General features: G+C 42.9%; 1 protein-coding gene across 4 annotated transcripts in view; it reads right to left on the reverse strand.

Annotated features, from left to right (window-relative positions):
• The window catches only part of tab3 (TGF-beta activated kinase 1 (MAP3K7) binding protein 3), a 136333-nt gene that overhangs the window by 78705 nt on the left and 33572 nt on the right, over positions 1-24056 (reverse strand). For 3 of the 4 annotated variants that reach the window (XM_063050902.1, XM_063050901.1, XM_063050899.1), the window contains exon 2: positions 12001-12113. The exons of the other annotated variant lie outside the window; for it this stretch is intronic. The gene's annotated coding sequence lies outside the window, so the exon portion shown is untranslated. The remainder of the gene's footprint in view (positions 1-12000; positions 12114-24056) is intronic. 4 annotated transcript variants of the gene reach the window in all.

Genomic DNA, 24056 nt, shown 5'->3' on the forward strand with positions numbered 1-24056 from the left:
TGACTTATGTACAGTATTACCTTTACCATTATATTTCCTGATTCATCTGCCAGGTGGGAACAGTTGTATTTGTTGTGTATAGCTTGTTGCAATAAAATTCTTGAATTAATAAGTCATTAAAGTGTACCAAAATCAAATTTAACATCCCATATATTTTTACTCACGAATTTAGGACTATTTAACAACATACTATAAAAGAGTAACTTTGGAATAAAGTGTGTTTACAGACCAAAACTGTTCAGATTGAAAGTGTACAGTGCATGTAATGAAATCTGTCAACCATTCTATAATATCTTTTTCAGTTATTACTCAAGAGGCTGAAGATTTCCTGTCATTACATTAGCAGAGCATTTTGAGAATGACAAGTAAAGCATGTGAATTTATATGATTCAAAAACCAGACTAAAATACAAAAGCAGAGAATTTGCACTGGGTCCAACTCTGGTCACTGCATTTTAAAAAGAGTGTAGAACAAGTTGAAAGAACATACAACCAAGAAATACTGGAATAGTTCCAGGAAGACAGATTAGATTGGCAAAGCTCAGGTTATTGCCCTTGGAACAAACAGGGTGAAGAGATAATGATGTAGACAAATCATAATTAGATTTCATAGGGTATATAAGAAAAGCCATCCCATCAGAGACATCAGAGACAGAATTGAAATTTTGACAAAAAGTGACACAGATTTCAGTGTTTTGTTTATTACACAAACAGCATTATCTTCCTGAATTGGTGGTAAAAACTTAATCATTAGAACTTCTAAAGGAAAACTGGGTGGACACTTAAAACAAATATTTACAAGGGATAACATAACTGTTCGATCTTTCTTCCAGACAGCAGCATAGTTTTGATTTGTAGAGGTGGTGGTCATTTAGCCATTGTAATTTTATCATTGTAATTCTCACCAAGAACAATTCATATTTGATAACCATATTACAATGATGGAATTATTTAAAAGGCAAGGAAATCTATGAATTACCATAAGAATGTCCCGGCAGTATCAAAATTTCATGGGTATATGCAGAAATGAATGGGAAAAAGGAAATACTATGCACAATTGTGCTTTGGCCAGCAACAGATCCAGACATCAAAAGACTGAGAGGAGGGGATTTCACTCAGGTCCACTGCTTAAGTAGAAAAAGGCAGCAGTGGGTTGCAGCAGTGTATTGAGCTTTTGACCAATTGGCGTTTGGGATTGATTAGCAAGAGCAAATTAAAGGAAGGCAAGGCAAGTACAGTGGCTATCATTACAACAGCCATTGTCTGAGTGGTGATCTTGAGGCTTTAGCTCTTCAAGGCTTCAATCAAAAAAAGCAAAGAAAAGCTCTGGGGTTAAGTTTTTTTTTCCTCCTTTTCTTTATACCTGCACAGTTAGGACAGTAGTGATGCCAGTCAGGTGAGTTGAATGCTCCTCTTGCAGGATGTGGGCAGGCAGAGAGACCTCCAGTGTCCCTGATGACTACAACTGTGAGAACTGTATCCAGCTGCAGCTTCTAACAATCTGCGTTAAGGAGCTGGAGCCGGATAAACTTCGGATCATTTGAGAGGCTCAAGGGTGATAGATAGGACATACAGAGAGGTAGTTACACTCAAAGATGCAGGACACAGGAAACTGTGACAGCCAGGAAGGGGAAAGGGGTGAAGGAGCCAGTGCCGAGTACCCATGTGGCCATCCCCCTCAACAACAGGTATACCACTTTGGATACTGTTGGGAGGGGGGGAATAACCGAACAGAGGAAAGTCACAGTGCCACAGTGATTGGGTCTCTGGCACTGAGTCTGGCTCTGTGACTCAAAAGGGATGGGGGGAGAAGAGGCACGTTGTGGTGAGTTAGGAGAATGGACAGGAGGTTCTTTGGATGAGAACAAGATTCCCGAATGGTACGTTACCTCCTGGGCGCCAGGGTCCAGGACATCTCGTTTCAAATCCTCAGCATTCTTAAGTGGGAGGGGATTCTTAAATGCCAGAGGTTGTGGTTCATGTAGGTACCAATGACACTAGAAGCATGAGTGATGACATTCTGCATAGGAAGTTCAGGGGGTTAGGTGCTAAGCTAAAGGGCAGGAACTTCAAGGTTGTAATCTCAGGATTACTACCCATGCGACATGCTAGCGAGGCCAGAACAAGGAAGATTATAGTTTTACATGTGGCTAAGAAGTTGGGTTAGGAGAGAGGGCACAAGATATCTGGATCATTGGGCTCTCTTCCAAGGAAGGGGGGGCCTGTATAGAAGGGGCAGTTTGCACCTGAACTGGAGAGGAACTAATATCCTAGCAGGAAGGTTTGCTTATGCTGCACAGTACGGTTTAGACTAGAGTTGCAGAGGGATGGGAACCAGAGTGCCAGAACAGTTAGTGGAGAGGTTGTAGAGGCAGATGTTGTTAAGACCTCAGACAAAGTCAGGAATCAAACGGCTGAGCATGGTGCAACTAGTGTCCTGAGCTGAGTATATTTCAATGTAAGAAGTATCGTAGGGAAAGCAGATGAGCTCAAAGCACGGACCTGGAATTGTGACTTTGTTGCCATAAGTGAGACTTGGTTGCAGGAGGGGCAGGACTGGCAGCACAATATTCCAGGGTTCCATTGTTTTAGACATGACAGAGCAGGAGGGATTAAAGGAGGAGGAGTGGCATTATTATTCAGGGAAAATGTCACAGTAGTGCTCCGTCAGCAGAGACTGGAGAACTCGACTACTGAGGTATTATACGGGTGGAACTGAGAAATAAGAAAGGTATGATTACATTAATGGAGCTATATTACAGACCACCCAACAATTCCAGGGATTTAGAGGAACAAATTTGTAACAAGTCTTGCAGACCATTGCAAGCTCCAGGTTGTTATAGTAGATGATTTTAACTTTCCACATATTGACTGGGAATCCCACACTATAAAAGGACTATTTGGGATAGAGTTTGTCAAATGTGTTCAGAAAAGTTTCCTTCATTAGTTCGGAGAAGTCCCGCCAAGAGCACCTGTGATACTGCATCTACTATTAGGGAGTGAGACAGGGCGGGTGATAGAAGTTTGTGCAGGGAAACATTTTGTATCCAGTGACCACAATGGCATTGGTTTCAAAATAAATATGCAAGAAGATAAGTCTGGTCCTCAGGTTGAGATTCTAAATTGGAGAAACACCAATTTTGATGGTATCAGAAATGACCTGGCGAAGATTGGGACAGGCTGTTTACTGGCAAAGATGTACTTGGAAAGTGTGACCTCCAAAAACAAAATTTTGAGAGTACAAAGCTTCTATATGCTTCTCAGAATAAAGGTAAAGATAACAAGTGCAGAGAACTCTGGTTTATAAAAGATACTGAGGCCCTAGTTAGACCATAAGACCATAAGACACAGGGGCAGAATTCAGTCATCTGGCCCATTGAGTCTGGCTGATCCTTTTTTTTCTATCTCCTCCTCGACCCCAGTTCCCAACCTTCTCCCCATAACCTTTGATGCCATGTCCAATCAAGAACCTACCAATCTCTGCCTTAAATACACCCAACGATCTGGCCTCCACAGCTGCAAATGGCAACAAATTCCACTAATTCTCCACCCTTCAGCTGAAGAAATTTCTCCACATCTCTGTTTCAAAACGGCGCTCCTATCTTGAGGCTGTTCCCTCTTCTCCTGGACTCTCCCGCTATGGGAAACATTCTTTCCACATAAGACAACAGGAATTCTGCAGATGCTGGAAATTCAAGCAACACACATCAAAGTTGCTGGTGAACGCAGCAGGCCAGGCAGCATCTATAGGAAGAGGCGCAGTCAACGTTTCAGGCCAAGACCCTTCGTCAGGACTAACTGAAGGAAGAGTGAGTAAGGGATTTGAAAGCTGGAGGGGGAGGGGGAGATGCAAAATGATAGGAGAAGACAGGAGGGGGAGGGATAGAGCCGAGAGCTGGACAGGTGATAGGCAAAAGGGGATACGAGAGGATCATGGGACAGGAGGTCCGGGAAGAAAGACGGGGGGGGGTGACCCAGAGGATGGGCAAGAGGTATATTCAGAGGGACAGAGGGAGAAAAAGGAGAGTGAGAGAAAGAATGTGTGCATAAAAATGAGTAACAGCTGGGGTACGAGGGGGAGGTGGGGCCTAGCGGAAGTTAGAGAAGTCAATGTTCATGCCATCAGGTTGGAGGCTACCCAGACGGAATATAAGGTGTTGTTCCTCCAACCTGAGTGTGGCTTCATCTTTACAGTAGAGGAGGCCGTGGGTAGACATGTCAGAATGGGAATGGGATGTGGAATGTCTATCCTTTCCACATGTTCTGTCTTGGACTTTCAACATTCCAAGATTTTGAAGAGATCCCCCCCCCCCCCCACAGCCTTCTGAATTCCAGTGAGCATATACCTAGAGCCATCAAACATTCCTTGTATAATAACCCTTTCATTCCTGGAATCATCCTTGTGAACCTCCTCTAGGCCCCCTCCAATGCCAGCACATCTTAGTAAGATGAGGGGCTCAAAACTGTTCACAATACTCAAGGTGAGGCCTCACCAATGCCTTATAAAGCCTCAGCATCATATCCTCCAGGGTGTTCTGCACAAGGACTCCCAAGTCCCTCTGCATCTCAGATTCCTGGATTTTCTCCCCGTTTAGAAAATAATCCACACATTTATTTCTACTACCAAAGTGCATGATCATGCATTTTCCAACATTGTATTTCACTTGCTACTTTCTTGCCCATTCTCCTAATCTTGCAAGTCCTTCTGCATGCTACCTGTTTTCTCAACATCACCAGCCCCTCCACCAATCTTCGTACCATCTACAAACTTGAAACAAAGTCATCTATTCTATTATCTAGATCATTTATACAGAGCATAAAAAGAAGTGGCCCCAACACCGACTCCTGCGGACCACCACTAGTCACTGGCAGCCAACCAGAAAAGGATCCTTTTATTCCCACTTGCTGCCTCCTACCAATCAGCCAATGCTCCAACCTTGTTAGTAACTTTCCTGTAATACCATGGGCTCTTAACTTGATAAGCAGCCTCATGTGTGGTGCCTCGTCAAAGGCCTTCTAATAGTCCAAATATACAACATCCTACTTGTAATCTCCTCAAAGAATTCCAACAGGTTCGTCAGGCAGGATTTTCCCTGAAGGAAACCATGCTGACTTTGTCCTGTTTCACCAAGTACTCCATCACCTCATCCTTGACAATTGACTCCAACATCTTCCCAACCACTGAGGTCAGGCTAACTGGTCTATAATTTCCTTTTTGCTGCCTTCCTTCTTTCTTAAAGAGTGGAATAACATTTGCAATTCTCCAGTCATTTGGCCACCATGCCAGAGTCCAATGATTTATGAAATGCCACCACAATCTCTAATGCTACCTCTGAGTATCCTTGGGTGCAGTTCCTCTGGTCCAGGTGACTTATTTACCTTTAAGTCTTGCAGCTTTTTGAGCACCTTCTCTCTTGTAACAGAAACTGCACCCACTTCTCCTCCTTCACACACAACATGAGGCAGACTGCTAGTGTCTTCCACAGTGAAGACTGATGCAAAATACTCATTTAGTTCATCAATCATCTCGTCTCCCATTATTATTTCTCCTGCCTCATTTTCCAGCGGTCCTGTATCCACTCTCATTTCTATTTATTCTTAACATACTTGAAAAAAATTTTACTATCCACTTTGATACTATTTGCTAGCATGCTTTCATATTTAATCTTTCCCCTTCTGATAATTTATTTAGTTGCTCTCTGTAGGTTTTTAAAAACTTCCCAATCCTCTATTTTCCCACTAATTTTTGTCTTGTTTATGCCCTTTCTTTTGCTTTTACAATAGCTTTGGCTTCCCTTGTCAGCCACTGCTGTATTATTTTACCATTTCAGTATTTCTTCATTTTTGAAATACCCATGTCCTGCACCTTCCTCATTTTTCCCAGAAACACACGCTATCACTTCTCTGCTGACATCCCTGCCAGCAGCTCCTACCAATTTACTTTGGCCAACTCCTCTCTCAAGCCACTATAATTTCCCTACTCCACTGAAATACTGCTACATCAGACTTTACTTTCTCCCTATCAAATTTTAAGTTGAACATAATCACATTGTGATCACTGGTTCCCAAGGGTTCTTTTACCTTAAGCTCCCAAATCGCCTCTGATTCATTACATAACACCCAATCCAGTACAGCTGATTCTCTAGTAGGCTCAACGACAAACTGTTTTAAAAAGCTATCTCTTAGGCATTCAACAAACTCACTCTCTTGTGAGCCATTACCAACCTGATTTCCCCAATCGACCTGCATGTTAAAATCTCCCATGACTACCATAACATTGCCCTTTTCACTGACCTTTTCTATTTCCTGTTGTAACCAGTAATCTACCTCCCAGCCACTGTTGGGAGGTCTGTACATAACTGTCATGAACATTCTTTTACCCTTGCAGTTTATTAACTCAACCCACAAGGATTCAACATTTTCCAATCCTATGTCACATCTTTCTACTGATTTGATGCCATTCTTTACCAGTAGAGCCACACTACCTCCTCTCTCTACCTTCCTATCCCTCCAATATAACATGTAACCTTGGACATTCAGCTCCCAACTACAACCATCCTTCAGCCAAGATTCAGTGATGACCATAACATCATACCTGGCAAACTGTGATACTGCAACAAGATCATCCACCTTATTTCTTATACTATGTACATATAAGATACAAAACCTTGAGTACTGTATTAGCTAACCTTTCTGACTCTGCATGATTTGATACTGTCGGCTGCAACTAAGTCCCATCACCTGCGTACCCTTCCTGCCAATCTGACTACACACCATCTTTACTCTTGTACCATCTGTCCTATCCTGAGTCCCTTCACTCCGGTTCCCACCCCCCCGCCAAGTTAGCTTAAACCCTCCCCAACAGCTCTAACAAACCTGCCCGCGAGAATATTGGTCCCCCTCGGGTTCAGGTGCAACCTGTCAATTTTGAACAGGTCATACCTCCCCGAGAAGAGATCCCAATTATCCAAGAACCTGAAGCCCTGCCCCCTTCACCAGCTTCTCAGCCACGCATTTCTCTGCCAAATCATCCTGTTTCTACCCTCACTGGCGCGTGGCACAGTCAGCAATCCAGAAATTACTACCCGGGAGGTCCTGCTTCTCAGCTTTCTACCTAGCTCTCTAAAGACAAACAAGGAGATGCAGAGCAAGTATAGGCAAATAGGAACAAATGAGGCCCTTATAGAGCACAAAAAATGCAAGAGAACACTTAAGAAAGAAATCAGGAAGGCTAAAAGAAAGCATGAAGTTGCTCAAGCAGACAAGGTGAAGGAGAATCCCAAGGGATTCTACAGGTAAGTTAAGAGCGGAAGGATTGAAAAGGACAAAACTGGTCTTCTGGAAGACCAGAATGGTAATCCATGTGTGGTGTCAAAACATATGGGGGAGATCTTAAATGCATTCTTTGCATCTGTATTTACTCAGGAGATGGATACAGAGTCTATAAAAGTGAGGCAAAGTTGCAACAAATTCATGGACCCTGTACAGATTACAGAGGAGGAGGTGTTTGCAAATCAGGATGGATAAATCCCCAGGGCCTGACAAGGTGTTCTCTTAGACCAGCAGTCCCCAACCACCGGGCCACGGACTGGTACCGGGCCGCACAGCATCTGCTACCGGGCCGTGAGAAAACGATATGAATCAGCTGCACCTTTCCTCATTCCCAGTCACGCACTGTTGAACTTGAACATAGGGTTGCCAACTGTCCCGAATTTGCCAGGACATCCCATATATTGAGCTACACACATAAAAGTTGCTGGTGAACGCAGCAGGCCAGGCAGCATCTATAAGAAGAGGTACAGTCGATGTTTCGGGCCGGGACCCTCATGTTTGCGTATATTGAGCTAAATTGGTTTGTCCGGTATTTCCCCCGCTAAGGTAGAGCGTTCCTATGAAACCTTTCGTGCCGAAATGGTGTGAAGCGAAGAAGCAATTACCATTAATTTATATGGGAAAATTTTTTTAACGTTCCCAGAACCAAAATATAGCCTAACAAATCATACCAAATAACACATAAAACTGAAAATAAATAACACTAACATATAGTAAAAGCAGGAATGATATGATAAATACACAGCCTATATAGAGTAGAAATAATGTATGTACAGTATAGTTGGGAAGATGAAGACAAAATTGATTTGTGGGGGGAAAAAAATCGGCATGTATGCGCATGCGCACATCACATGTGTACGTCACGCATGCGCACACAGGTGCCCACGCAAGGCTTCATGGTCATGGTAGTCTTTCCTGGGGTAAAGTGTCCCAGGATTTGACTGCTACCTTTGTCCCTTATTTGGGAGTGAGAAAGTTGACAACCCTCACTGTAAAAGACATGAGGAGGTGAGTTTAACCGTACTTGAACACCCCCCTCCCCCCCGCCCCCCCCCCAGTCAGCCGGTCCGCAAGAATACTGTCAATATTAAACTGGTCCGCGGTGCAAAAAAGGTTGGGAACCCCCTGTCTTAGACCGTACGGGAGGCAAATGTAGAAACTGTCGGTGTCCTAGCAGGATATTTAAAATATCCTTAGCAACAGGAGAGGTACCAGATGAATGGCGGATAGCCAATGTCATTCTGCTGTTTAACAAGGGCACGAAACAGAAAACAGGAAATGATAGGGACTGGATAGGGATTTCTAAGGGACTGGATATACAAATATTTGGTACGGTAGAGCACAGGGATCCGGAAATACAGGTCCATAATTCGTTGAAGGTGGTGTCACAGGTAGATAGGGTCGTAAAGAAAGTATTTGGCACATTGGCCTTCAAAAATCAATGTAATGAGTACAGAAGATAGGATGTTATGTTGAATTTGTAAGAGATTGGTGAGACCTAATTTGGAACATTGTGCACTGCTTTGGTTGCCTACCTACAAGGAAGTTGTAAACAAAGTTGAAAGACTGCAAGAGAAAATTTGCAGGCTATTGCTGGGTCTGCAGGTCTTGAGATATAAGAAAGATTGAATAGGTTTGGACTGTATTCTTTAGAATGTAGAAGATTAGAGGAGATCTGACAGAGGTGTACAAAATTATGAGGGGTATAGAGAGGGTATATGCAAGCAGGCTTTTTCCACTGAGGTTGGATGGGATTTCAACCACAGGTCATGGGTTAAGGGTGAAAGGGAGAAGTTCAAAGGGAGCATGAAGGGAAACTTCTTCACTCACAGGGTTGTGAGAGTGTGGAACAAGCTGCCAGCGCATGTGGTACATGGGAGCTCAATTCCAACAATTAAGTGAAGTTTGGATAGGTACGTGGATAGCAGGGAGATGAAGGGCTATGGTGCTGGTGCAGGTTGAAGGGAGTACGCAGTTTATATGGTTTTGGCATGAACTAGATGGCCTAAGGGCCTGTTTCTGTGCTGTGCTTCTCAATGACTCTAAGAATGTGAGGCCACTCACTTGAGTAGAATGGAAAGGTACATAAATAATGGAAGAGTGAAAAGTTCTAGTATTCAGAGGAATCTGGGTACACTGGTGATAAACGAATCACGAAGTTAACACACAGGCACAATCAACATTTTGGAAAGCAGAATGTTTGTTGGTACTTCATGCAGAACAATTATTGTACAACAGGGGCACCTTGCTCTAATTAACTATAGAGCGCCCTGGCATAGCACATCTACAAAAATCTAATTAGGTCTGATCTCCATACCTAATGACAGATACACTTCTAAAGGTGGGCATGCAGCACAAGTTCAACAACAGGTGCATCACTATATTATTAGTATACAGGTGTCCCCTGCTTTTTGAACATTCGCTTTACAAAACCTCACTGTAACGAAAGACCTATGCAAGTTACCTGTTTTCACTAACAGAAGGTGTTTTCACTGTTATGAAGAAAGGCAGCACGCAAAAAAAGCAGTGAACGAGAAAAAAGCAGCACACGATAAAAAAGCAGCGCGCCGCACACCCCGAGCAGCTGCTCTCCCCCGGATTCGGAACATCATTCTCGCTGGCATTGCTTAAACACGTGCCTGTGACCAGTCGTTTGCAAGATGAGTTCGAAGGTATCGGAAAAGCCTAAAAGAGCTCGTAAGGGTGTTACACTTAGCGTAAAACTAGACATAATTAAGCGTTTCGATCGTGGTGAACGAAGTAAGGACAAAGCGAGTTTGGCTTGTGGAAGCTGACAAAGATGATGTTGAAGAGGTTTTGGCATCCCATGACCAAGAACTGATAGAAGAAGAGCTGATGCAATTGAAAGAGGAAAGGATAACAATCGAAACTGAATTCAGTAGCAAAAGTGAAGTTGTCCAGGAACTGAACGTGAAGAACTGCATGAGATTTTCGCTGCAACGATAAAGTACGACTTTAATTTTGAAAGGGTACGTCGGTCTAGGGCATATTTGCAAGATGGTTTGAGTGCTTACAAAGAACTGTATGATAGAAAAATGCGCAAGACTCAGCAGTCAAGAAAGCCTTCCACATCAGCCACAGCAGACGACAAACCTCGTCCTTCGACATCGAGGCAGACAGTCATAGGAGAAGATGAGCCGCCTGCCCTAATGGAAACAGACGACGATGAGATGACATCTCAGTGTCCCACCACCCCAACCCCCAGGCTGCGGACAGATACAGATTCACAGAGAATGCAGCGGTAGCTGGGAGGCACACAGCACACCTTTAAGAAAAAAGCCGAAATAAACATGCTAATTAATTCGGTGCCACCCGGCACGTAATTGTCAGCCCAGATCTGGGCCGACATTTACATGCTGGGCAGCACCTAATTAATTAGCATGTTTATTTCGGCTTTTTTCTTAAAGATGTGCTGTGTGCCTCCTGGCCACCGCTGGACCCCTGCACGCTTCACGGATTGGTATTGGTTCGCTGCCTGGAGGGTGGGGGCCACTGCACCACTCCAACCTCTGACAACCCAGCCTAACACACCATCATCAGTGTGCTCGGCAAGCTGTCTTCCCGATTCCCGTAAGTGATACTACACTGTACATACATTATTTCTACTTTATATAGGCTATGTATTTTTATGCGTTATTTGGTGTGATTTGGCAGCTTCATAGCTTAAAGATCATTGGAGGGAGCGTTTTTGCCAACAGCGCTTGCATGAGATTTTCTGCCGAGAGAGCTTGCGTGAGATTTTCGCTACGGAGAACAGTGCCAGCAATGATTGTGGGAAAGTATTTCTACTTTATATAGGCTGTGTATCTATCATATCATTCCTGCTTTTACTATATGTTACTGCTATTTTAGGTTTCATGTGTTATTTGGCATGATTTGGTAGGTTATTTTTGGGTCTGAGAACGCTCACAAAATTTTCCCATATAAATAAATGGTAATTGCTTCTTCGCTTTATGACATTCCGGCTTACGAACCACTTCATAGGAATGCTCTACCTTCGGATGGCGGGGAAACCTGTAATTGAATATATTCGAAGGGGAATAATTCATTCCCTCAGTTGTCCACATCTTAAATTAACCTGACATGAGCTCAAACACTAATGAGTAACATGAAGATGGACACAAATTCGATCAGGCAAAATTCTCATGGGAAATGTCCAGATAAGGCTTTCTTAAAGACACCTTGCCAACAGTATACTGGCCATCCTTTCTCGATCCCTCACTTAATGCGGTGCAGTTTCACGACCCAAAATGTCGACACATCCCTTGTTCCTCCAGAGATGCTTCCTGACCCACTGAATTCTTCTAGCAATTTGTTTCCTTTCTCTTCTCCAACAGTCAACTGGCTACGTGTGTAATTTCAGAAGTATCCATGGCATGTCCAAAGGTTGATAAATGTTCTGGTAATGCTGGTCATTATTCTCAAAGCCCCTTCACATTCTACTCTATTCAAACTGAGGCAAATGCACTATAAAGGATTATAGTTTAACAGTATGACTCAGCTGCTGACTTGAATATTCCTCATTAAAAGATAAATCCAAGGTTTCCCTTAATTTCCTGAATGCAAATCTTCTTATGCTCCAAATAAGAGCTCTATGCAGAATATCAGCTATGGGTGAAGACTGTTATATGACTGTTAATTTCCATACCTTGATGTTAATTGGTCATTGTAAATTGTCCTGTGATTAGGCTAGTGTTAAATAGGTGGGTTGCTGGGCGGCGTGACTCATTGGGCCAGAAAGGCTTGTTCCGTGCTGTATCTCTAAATAAAATAAATAAATTAATGTGCACAAATACTAGCAAAACAATACAGTGTAACTTAATGCAATCAGGACATCTCAGACTTAAACCGACTTTGCTGTATTTCATAAGCAGTTGAGAGAAATTTAGCTGCAGAATTGTTGCCCAACACCATGACATTTTAAGGGAAAGGACTACCATCTTTACAATCTTTGCCTGATGACAAAGCATTTTTCTTTAATATCTGAAGTTGCCTGATACAGCCATTTTAAAAGCTCTTAAAAAGCAGTTGTTGCAAACAATTTTAAAGAAAAGTTCTCAAAAAAATAACCAATCTCACAACACAGAACTATTAGAGTTAACTCCCGAAAAACATTTGCCTATGTCTGCTCCAAAAGGAATTATCAAATGTGCTGCATTTTGGGTCAAAACTCTGCACCAGTACTGATGAGGGGAAGAGATTATCTGGACAGGTTCTTCTTGTTCCCATATTCAGCAAGTTAGATTTGGGACAGCGTTCTTTAAAGGATCTAACTGGATCCCAACAAACTGTTAAATTTAAACAAAAGAAAGCTGAAGAAATAAAACTCTGTGCAGGAGTGTACAATGTACCACTTATGAAGTTTGCTGAAGTTTATGAACGGCAGCAGTCCGTCGAACTAAATGCTGGACTGACCACAAGAAACATCAACAGAAACGAGGCAGTAGGTTTCATCAGATGGCATACAAAGGGGCAACAAAGGACTGTACTGATGGATGAATGGAACTTTGGTGAAGATGTCAAAGGACAGCTTGCTGGAAGCCAGAGCTTTGCGACACAGCCCACAGTGGAGGCAAAGATAATAAAGCACAATTTTCCCAGAATGTAATCATAGGCCATATTTGCTCATACGAATGGATGACATACAAGCAGGATAACAGTAGAGAAGTTGAGCTGGGGTCATCTGTTGACATGTGGAACCTGATGTGATAGCACATCTGAATTAAGAGGAAGTCAAATATAAATCAAATAAAAATAGCTCATGGAACAAGAGAGCAAAAAAATGTGCAGTTAACAACGCTTGACCAAGGAGGTAAATATACAGGATTAAACAAAATTAGATTCAGTAGGAAACTTCAAGAAACTCACTCACAGCAAGTAATTTGGTAAACAGAGGAAAACAGAATTCAAGCATTTATTGAGCAACAAAGAAGCTGATTAAAGAGAGGTCGCTGCTCATTGTTATCCTGACCTAATATTGTACAAACAAGACAGGTAAACTGTTACATACACAAGACAGTGATAATAAATCTGATTCTGTTAAGTACAGAGAACCCTGGACTTAACTTCCCTACGTGAAGATGCCTGTGATCAGCTCCAAGCATAACAGATATATTGACTGGAACTTAGTTAGAGCCCAAGTATTACATGATAAGCATAAGACCACAAGACCATAAGATACTGGAGCAGAAGTAGGCCATTCAGCCCATTGAGTCTGTCCCACCATTCAATCATGGGCTGATCCAATTTTCCAGTCATCCACACTACCCTGCCTTCTCCCCATACCCTTGGATGCCCTGGCAAGTCAAGAAACTATCTCTGCCCTAAATACACCCACTGACTTAGCCTCCACAGCCGCTCCTGGCAACAAATTCCACAGATTTACCACCCTCTGACTAAAGTAATTTCTCCACATCTCTGTTCTAAATGGATGTCCTTCAATCCTGAGGTCGTGCCCTCTTGCCCTAGACTCCCCTACAATGGGAATAACTTTTCCATATCTAATCTGCTCAGGCCTTTTAACATTCAGAATGTTTCTATGAGATTCCACCCCCCCCCCCGCTCATCTGCATACATCAAGCCATTGAGGGGGTGGTGTAATGAAGTGAAACAGACTTGAAGAGATATTTATTGAGGTGTTCAGAAAACAGAGCAAAGAAATAATCCCTCCTTATGATCTTACTGACTGAACTCCATGATCTCCTTACATTTACACTTGGAGCTGAAGGAGAAAGAACTGCTGAGAAGGCTGCAAGGATAAAGCATGTTGAATTCTTAAGTTGGAATAATAAGAAAATTTGGTAACATACAATATCGTTCAGCCACATGTACCAATTAATTCCTTAACCTAATTATGTTTAAATGTGTGCTCTTTAAAATGAAGGCCATATCAACTAAATGGCTCAAGTGGATTAATTAGAATACATCATCTATATACCACTAAAACTCTCATGCTCTGTCTGTCTGTCTGTGACCCCCAATTAGCGCTAATGGTGCATTACAGTGGCACTTTTTTTGGCTAGGTCGAATTAAAATGCGCTCACTTACAGAATGCAGGCAAAGTTCAGGGTTAGATATTAGAATAAAATTGCTCATTCGCCAAAAATCAGACTGGCTTTCACCCGAGACTCGATCGGCCGTCATGGAAATCGGGACGTGACAGCCCGACGCATGCGCACGGCCAGCCTCAGCAGCGACACCTACCAGAGCAAAAGGGCAGGGCAGCTCTATTTCGAGGGGTCACATTCTGCTAATCACCATCAGCATGTGCAGGATTGGGGCAGATCCAACTGCCACCCATCAATAAGAGATAATTAAATCTTATTGTAATGACGTACTTCAAGACACCCATGAAACCCTTTGCTGCAGTCAAAGGACAGCGATGACTATATCACATCCATTTAGGAGAGCGCCAACCACATCATCAAGAATAATCAGCATTATTTGGTGTGAGTGCTTCGTATCTTCTATCCAGCATCAGGGTAAAAAAAATGGTCAGCCTAATTATGCCGCGTGGAAAGGGAAGGGGGACATTATGGCCAAGAGACAACGCCAGACGTCGTCGGGAAGTGGCAAGGAGAGGGAGAGAACAAGAATCATGGCCAGGGCCACACGACTCCAGGATCAAAGAGTCAGGACAAAAATAAATGAGAGAAGAGACAGAGAAGGAGAGGCATGCACGTCTCCAGGATCAGAGACAAACAACAAACAGCAGAAGAGCTGAAGAGAAGGGGGATGAAAGGGCTGCATGTCTCCAGAATGACAACGAGAGGCACAAGGGTGGCAGACAAACCAGAAATGATGCCATCAAAGATGTCCTTCGTTAAATGAGGAGCAGCTATATTTGTTTGGTTACGCATCGTTCTTCTTTAATAAACTGAGGCTTTCTACTTCAGTTTCCAAAGCAAAGCAATACCAATAGCATTCAGGAAAGTTTAATGTTCAGTCTGATCACATCAGACTGCACTACCCTTCTCTCAAAGGGTGCCCCAATGGGTCACCCCATTGTCTAGTGTTTAGTAAAGACAGATCCACCTCAATTTCAATCTCAAAACAGTTCATGAATAATGAAATATTTTTGACTTGCAATATAGGAAAAGCAACATTGTGTGCCGAAGGTTGAATGGGGAACAGAGTAAAAACTTTTTTTAATTTCAAAAAGTGCCAAGGGCTCTCTTGCATGCAAGGGCACGAAGAGCTTTTAAATATGCCATCCAAAAACCTCAAAATGCAGCAAGGACATTGTGGAACTTGACCTCTCAACTTTCTCAGGACAATATCTTAAATTAATGGTGTTATTTTCATTTATGACAAAAAAACAGAAAATCTCAGTCAATTTCTGCTAGATTCCCTTTTGTCAAGGACATGCATGTTTTATTATAAAACCATAACAAAACCAAGTTTTGCCAAATCATGCATTAAATTTTACATAGGTCAGGAACTTTCCACATTTCGAACAAAACCAATTAGAGCAGCATCCTAGGACCTGGGAAAGCCTCAACCAACCGTTGCATTGTTTAAAATATAACATCCATTTTTTCTATCTCCAGAAATTTATTCTACGTTTTTATTGATCTTTTTGTCAGTAAGTTGCTTGGCTCGCTCACTTATTTCTTCAACTCTACATTTATTTTCTTTCCTAACTACTGCTGGGTGTCTTAAAAGGAGGCAGAGTATTCATTCTGCACACACAATGCACCATTTAAATAATTTGCAAGAACCATCAAATTAGCAGTCATAAATCTCCAAAGGCCTCTGACTTCCCTTGCAAGTCTGAGTCACAGGTACACTGGCAGAAGTATTTCAACACAAAGTCAGCATTCTCGCTAAAATTCAAGGGCCTCCATTGACCTTAGTCTCATTAGCAAGTGGACAAAATGCATCAAACATTGCATCCACTTGTTTACAATTTCTTCCAAATACCCAATTCCAGCAAAACTTGCACGTTGAGTTTTTAAAAATCCATTCCCTAACTGAAGTTTGAGTATCCATCTGGTCTCTATACCATTACTTCACTGGACATTCCCACAAAAGCATCTGCCCCAAATACTGAAATGATATTCTTCCAAATTAACAAGTAAATAACTGGTCTCTAGTCATTTAGTTCATCTATTCCCAAAAATTCAATTGACAAATGTCATGCAAGCCATTATGATGTGGCTCGTCTCTCACATTTCTCCTCCCTACTTTCAAATTCTATTAGAGCCAAATCATTGTGGCCTTCTAATGTTCAGAAGAGATCGAAATATTATTCCCAAATACAGGACTTTAATTGTAATGAACTCCAATCTAACAGGATATGTAACAATAACTGACAATCAAGTACTGCCTTATCCAGTACACCTAACTTGTCCAAGTGCACAACATTTGAGGGAGTCATACTTCAGCCCATTCAGGCCCTTCGCACTCAGTAAAGAGGAGGAAAGTTGAAATCATCTGCTAGTTCAACCCGATCATTCCTGCAGCCATCTGCAAAGTCCGTACATATCTGCTCCTCCAATTCACCCAGACCACTAGGGCCTAAAATACAATACCATTACTTCACTGGACATTCTCACAAAAGCATCTGCCCCAAATACTGAAATGATATTCTTCCAAATTAACAAGTGAGCCCCCCCACCTCGTATGTCTGCAGTATCTGAATTGAACTCCAGTTCTACTACCCAATTGATATATCCCAATTCCATGTATCATCCATGCCGCAAGTGCCTCTGCCTTACCTGTCAAGCTTTTTACTTTTATTGATTTTTGAAATAAATGTGATTTAGTCCAAAATATTGCCTTCATTCCCTGGCTAGACGTTGTCTGCTCTGTTTACTGAAGCTACTTGCTTTAACACTTATATTTACCTCAACTTTCCTATCTGCAGTGGGGTTTTGAGTCCCACCCCACTACAATCTACTTTAAACCATCCGAAGTAGTATCAGTAATACCCACCAAGATATTGGTTCTCCAGCTTAGGTGCAAGCTGTCACTCTTGTACAAGTTCCACTGGCTCTGGAAGACAGCCTGGTTAGAGGCATCACCATGGACTTGCACTTGCAGCCATAGAAATCTCCATTTGTGCATCTGATCAAAAGGTCCACTCAACAAGACTCTGCCTCACCCTGCCACAGTGCCACTGAACTGGCTGTTGCTACTATTCTCCCCAGAGAGGCTATCCCTGTGATCCATGCCCACCCCAATAGTATCCAAACCGATATACCTGTTTGAGAGGGAGATAGTCATAAGAGACCCCTGCACCATCTGCCTAGACCCATTCGGCTGAATGAAACTTTGTTGTGACCACCGCTCTGAAATTACTATCTACGACCATCTCTCCCTCCTATATGTATATCAGAGAGTCCAAATGACACTCCATCCACTTTTTCTGCAAGTTCTTCCCCTATTCCCTAGCTAACTCAGCAAAAAGATTCAAGATGCACAATCCTGAGCAGGACTCTTCCCGTTCTGACAAATATCCACTTTTCTTCCCTATAACACCAGTGCTGGAAATACAACAGACACCAAAACGGTCTGTGAGGATCACCAAGCCCTGTTGGTTGTCCTCATCCCATCTCAAACCCATCACACCAGTGATCTCAAGTGTACTTTCTGCTTCTGAGATTTGAACTTTGCAGCAAGCACCTCAAATTCTGAGAGAGGTCAGCAATGGCATCTCTGTAAAACTGTCTACATTAACTGTCAAACTAATCAATGTTAGCATCCTCGTTCAATTCGACATTCATTGAAACCCTAAACATATCTGAATGCCTCTGTTGGCAGGCCACATCATTCACATGTAAATAGCTAGGAAAAACAGTCAATGTTCCTCTCAAAGCCTCTTGAAGAATGCAATAACTCCACCAACAAAGAGAAGACCTTGGCCCACAGTGGCTCAAAGTCCAAAAGGGATTTTCAAATTGAGTCCACATTTCAGAAGCACACAGGTTTTAGCCAGTGCAAATTGTGAAAGAACATGCACTATTTCAAACTGACCAAACCAATAGCTTCACACATCAAAGTTGCTGGTAAACGCAGCAGGTCAGGCAGCATCTCTAGGAAGAGGTACAGTCGACGTTTCGGGCCGAGACCCTTCGTCAGGACTAACTGAAAGAAGGGCTAGTAAGAGATTTGAAAGTGGGAGGGGGAGGGGGAGATCCAAAATGATAGGAGAAGACTGGAGGGGGAGGGATGGAGCCAAGAGCTGGACAGCTGATTGGCAAAGGGGATATGAGAGGATCATGGGACAGGAGGCCCAGGGAGAAAGACATGGGGGGGGGGGAACCCAGAGGATGGGCAAGGGGTATAGTCAGAGGGACAGAGGAAGAAAAAGGAGAGTGAGAGAAAGAATGTGTGTATAAAAATAAATAACGGATGGGGTACAAGGGGGATGTGGGGCATTAGCAGAAGTTAGAGAAGTCAATGTTCATGCCATCAGGTTGGAGGCTACCCAGACGGAATATAAGGTGTTGTTCCTCCAACCTGAGTGTGGCTTCATCTTTACAGTAGAGGAGGCCATGGATAGACATGTCAGAATGGGAATGGGATGTGGAATTAAAATGTGTGGCCACTGGGAGATCCTGCTTTCTCTGGCGGACAGAGCGTAGGTGCTCAGCAAAGCAGTCTCCCAGCCTGCGTCGCGTCTCGCCAATATATAGAAGGCCACATCGGGAGCACCGGATGCAGTATATCACCCCAGCCGACTCACAGGTGAAGCATCGCCTCACCTGGAAGGACTGTCTGGGGCCCTGAATGGTGGTAAGGGAGGAAGTGTAAGGGCATGTGTAGCACTTGTTCCGCTTACAAGGATAAGTGCCAGGAGGGAGATCAGTGGGGAGGGATGGGGGGGGACGAATGGACAAGGGAGTCGCGTAGGGAGCGATCCCTGCGGAAAGCGGGGGGGGGGGGAAGATGTGCTTAGTGGTTGGATCCCGTTGGAGGTGGCGGAAGTTACGGAGAATAATATGTTGGACCCGGAGGCTGGTGGGGTGGTAGGTGAGGACCAGGGGAGCCCTATTCCTAGTGGGGTGGTGGGAGGATGGAGTGAGAGCAGATGTGCCTGAAATGGGGGAGATGCATTTGAGAGCAGAGTTGATGGTGGAGGAAAGGAAGCCCCTTTTTTTAAAAGCTTCATTGCCTGTATCAGGATTGTTTTCAGAATAAAACCACAAAACCTATTAGCCGTAACACTACTGCCTTAACTGACAATAGGTTTAAAGCAACTGCTTTGTCCAACCATTGATTTTTAGTGTTTTTGAAAATAAACTCTGCACTTTGACACATGCACTTCCATTACAAATGTCAACACTGGTGTACCTCAGGGATGCGTGCTTAGCCCACTGCTCTACTCTCTATATACATGACTGTGTGGCTAGGCATAGCTCAAATACCATCTATAAATTTGCTGACAATAAATTTGTTGGCAGAATCTCAGGCAGTGTCAAGAGGGCGTACAGGAGTAAAATATGCCAACTAGTGGAGTGGTGCCACAGCAACAACCTGGCACTCAATGACAGTAAGACGGAAGAGTTGATTGTGGACTTCAGGAAGGGTAAGACGAAGGAACACATACCAATCCTCATAGAGGGATCAGAACTGGAGAGAGTGAGCAGCTTCAAGTTCCTGGGTGTCAAGATCTCTGAGGATCTAATCTGGTCCCAACATATTGATGTAGTAATAAAGAAGGCAAGACAGCGGCTATACTTTATTAGGAGTTTGAAAAGATCTGGCATGTCAACAAATAAACTCAAAAACTTCTATAGTTGTACCGTGGAGAGCATTCTGACAGGCTGCATCACTGTCTGGTACAGAGGGGCTACTGCACAAGACCGAAAGAAGCTGCAGAAGGTTGTATATTTAGTCAGCTCCATCTTGGGTACTAGCCTACAAAGTACCCAGTACATCTTTAAGGACCAGTGTCTCAGAAAGGCAGCGTCCATTATTAAGGACCTCCAGCACTCAGGGCATGCCATTTTCTCACTGTTACCATCAGGTAGGAGGTACAAAAGCTTGAAGGCACACACTCAGCGATTCAGGAACAGCTTCTTCCCCTCTGCCATCTGATTACTAAATAGACATTAAATCTTCGGACACTACCTTACTTTAAAAAAAAAATAAACAGTATTTCTGTTTTTGCACATTTTAAAAAAATCTATTTAATATACGTGATTGATTTACTTGTTTATTATTATTACTTAATCTATCATTTTTTCTCTCTCTGCTAGATTATGTATTGCATTGAACTGCTGCTGCTAAATTAACGAATCTCATGTCACATGCTGGTGATAATAAACCTGATTCTGAACATGTCAAATGTTCACACTTCAAACTGAACTTTCTTCTGGTTCAACAAGATGAAAATGAACCAGTCCAGATAAACTAGAAAGTAAATCGCAGAAAATATGTTGCAAATGAATACAAGAAGTAACAGCAGCCGAAAGCAGACAGATTTCCATCAGTAGCTGTGCTACAAAAAATGCAAAAGATCTTTGGAAATCAAAAGAAAATTTAACTTCAACAAATACAGCAGGTGACAAATCTTAATCAGATTTAATATCACCAGCATATGTGGTGAAATTTGTTAACTTTTCGGCAGCAGGACAATGAAATACATGATAAATATACAGAAAAGAATCTGAGTTACTTACATGTCTATTAAATAGTTAAGTTAAATTAGTGCAAAATAACAGAAATAAAATAGTAGTGAGATAGTATTCATAGGTTCAATGTCCATTTGGCAATCGGATGGTAGAGGGGAAGAAGCTGTTCCTGAATCACTGAGTGTGCGCCTTCAGGCTTCTGTACCTCCTTCCCGATGGTAACAATGTGAAGAGGATATGTCTTGGATGGTGGGGATCTTTAATGATAGGCACTGCCTAAGGCACCGTTCCTTGAAGATGTCTTGGATACTATGGAGGTTAGTACCCTTGATAGAGCTGACTAATTTTTATAAGTTTCTGGACCTGTGGCTCAGAAGGGTAGGGAAAGAAAGAGGATGGCAGCAGTGATAGGGGACTCTATAGTTAGGGGGTCGACAGGCGATTCTGTGGATGCAAGAAAAAAACGCGTTTGCCTCCCAGGTGCCAAGGTCCGGGATGTTTCTGATCCTGTCCATGACATCCTGAAGTGGGAAGGTGAACAGCCAGAGATCGTGGTACATATTGGTACATTGGTACCAATGACATAGGTAGGAAGAAGGTGGTCATGAAAACAGACTACAGGGACTTAGGAAGGAAGTTGAGAAACAGGCCCTCAAAAGGCAGTAATCTCCGGATTATTGCCTATGCCACGCAACAGTGAGTACAGGAATAGAGTGAGGTGAAGGATAAATGCGTGGCTGAGGGATTGGAGCGGGGGCAGGGATTCAGATTTCTGGATCGTTGGGACCTCTTTTGGGGCAGGCATGACCTGTACAAAAAGGACGGGTTGCACTTGGACGGGGACCAATATCCTGGCAGGGAGGTTTGCGAAGGCTACTGGGGAGAGTTTAAACCAGAATTGCTGGGGACGTGGGAACCCAGAGACAGAGGAAGGGGCTATTGACTCACAAATCAAGAAAGCTTGTAGACAGTGTGAGAGGGAGGATAGGCAGTGATAAAGAAGGGATACGCTCAGACTGATGGTTTGAGATGTGTCTATTTTAATGCAAGGAGTATCACGAACAAAGCAGATGAGTTTACAGCGTGGATCAGTACTTGGAGCTGTGATATAGATAGATTAGATTATGAGGACACTCAGTCCTCGTTTATTGTCATTTAGAAATGCATGCATTAAAAAATGATACAATGTTCCTCCAGAATGGTATCACAAGAAACACAGGTTTATAGTTACAACAGTGCAAAGCAATACCGTAGTTTGATAAAGAGCAGACCATGGACATGGTAAAAAAAGTCTCAAAGTCACGATAGCCCCATTGTCTCATGCAGACAGTAGAAGGGAGAAACTCTCCCTGCCATGAACCTCCAAGCGCCGCAAACTTGCCAATGCAGCACCATTGGAAGCACCCGACCACAGCGGACTCTGAGTTCGTCCGAAAACTTCGAGCCTCCGACCAGCCCTTCGACACTGAGCACCATCCTCTGCCAAGCGATTCAACCCCACCCCGGCTGCCGAGCAACAAGCAAAACTGAGGACTCGGGGCCTTCCCCTCCAGAGATTTCGGACCACACAGTAGCAGCAGCAGCAATGTTGTGGCCATTACAGAGACTTGGATGGCTCAGAGGCAGGAATGGCTACTTAGAATGCCAGGCTTTAGATGATTCAGAAAGGACAGGGAGGGAGGCAAAGGAGGTGGGAGTGTGGCACTGCTGATCAGAGATAGTGTCATGGCTGCAGAAAAAGCAGTCATGGAGGGATTCTCTGTGGGTAGAAGTTAGGAACAGGAAGGGATCAATAACTCCACTGGGTGTTTTTTTTATATATAGACCACCCAATAGTAACAGGGACATCAAGGAGCAGATAGAGAGACAGATTCTATAAAGGTGAAATAATAACAGGGTTGTTGTGGTGGAAGATTTTAATTTCCCCAATATTGATTGACATCTTCCTGCAGCAAGGGGTTTAGATGGGGTGGAGTTTGTTAGGTGTGTTCAGGAAGGTTTCTTGACACAATATGCCTACAAGAGGAGAGGCCATACTTGATCTGGTATTGGGAAATGAACTGGTCAGCTCTCAGGTCTCTCAGTGGGAGAATATTTTGGCGATAGTGATCACAATTCTATCTCCTTTACCATAGCATTAGAGAGAAATAGTAACAGACAAGTAAGGAAAGTGTTTAATTGGAGTAAAGGGAAATATGAAACTATCAGGCAGGAACTTGGAAGCATAAATTTGGAACAGATGTTCTCAGGGAAATGTACGGCAGAAATGTGGCAAATGTTCAGGAGATATTTGCGTGGGGTTCTGCAGAGGTACATTCCAATCAGACAGGCAAAGGATGGTAAGGTACAGGAACCATGGTGTAGAGATCTAAAAAATTGTAAGGCTAGCAGGAAGGAGCTTAAGAATGAAATTAGGAGAACCAGAAGGGGTCATGAGAAGGCCTTGGCAAGCAGGATTAAGGAAAACCCCAAGGTATTTGACAAGTATGTGAAGAGCAAGAGGATAAGACCTAAGGGAATAGGACCAATCAAGTGTGACAGTGGAAAAGTGTGTATGGAACCAGAAGAGATAGCGGAGGTACTTAATGATTACTTTGGTTCAGCATTCACTACAGAAAAGGACCTTGGCGATTGTAAGGATGACTTACAGCAGATTGAAAAGCTTGAGCATATAGACATTAAGAGGATGTGTTTCCTTTGAACAATATGGCCAATTATCAGGATATAAGATCACTGTAAATAACTGTAGCCCACCAAGAGAAATTGAAAGTAGATATCCTTGGGCATGGCAAACAGAGTCTGTCAAATATTTGGGCATCTTTATGCCAAAAGATTTGGCAAAATTATCAGAATGCAATTATCAGCCTATAATAAATAAATAAATAAACAAACACGCGCGCGTGTATATATAAATATATAAATATATAAAATTAAGGAAGATATAACAAGATGGAACCTAATTCCTTTTCTTTTTCTCAGTTCAAGGATTGAATCTATTAAAATTAATATACTGCCCAGACTACTATATCTCTTTCAGACCATACCAATAGAGATTAACCAAAATCAATTCAATGAATGGAACAAGATGCTACCTATATATGACAAGGTAAAAGGCCTAGAATTC

This window comes from Mobula hypostoma, chromosome 6 (assembly GCF_963921235.1).
Source record: "Mobula hypostoma chromosome 6, sMobHyp1.1, whole genome shotgun sequence".
In the NCBI taxonomy this organism is placed as follows: Eukaryota; Metazoa; Chordata; class Chondrichthyes; order Myliobatiformes; family Myliobatidae; genus Mobula; species Mobula hypostoma.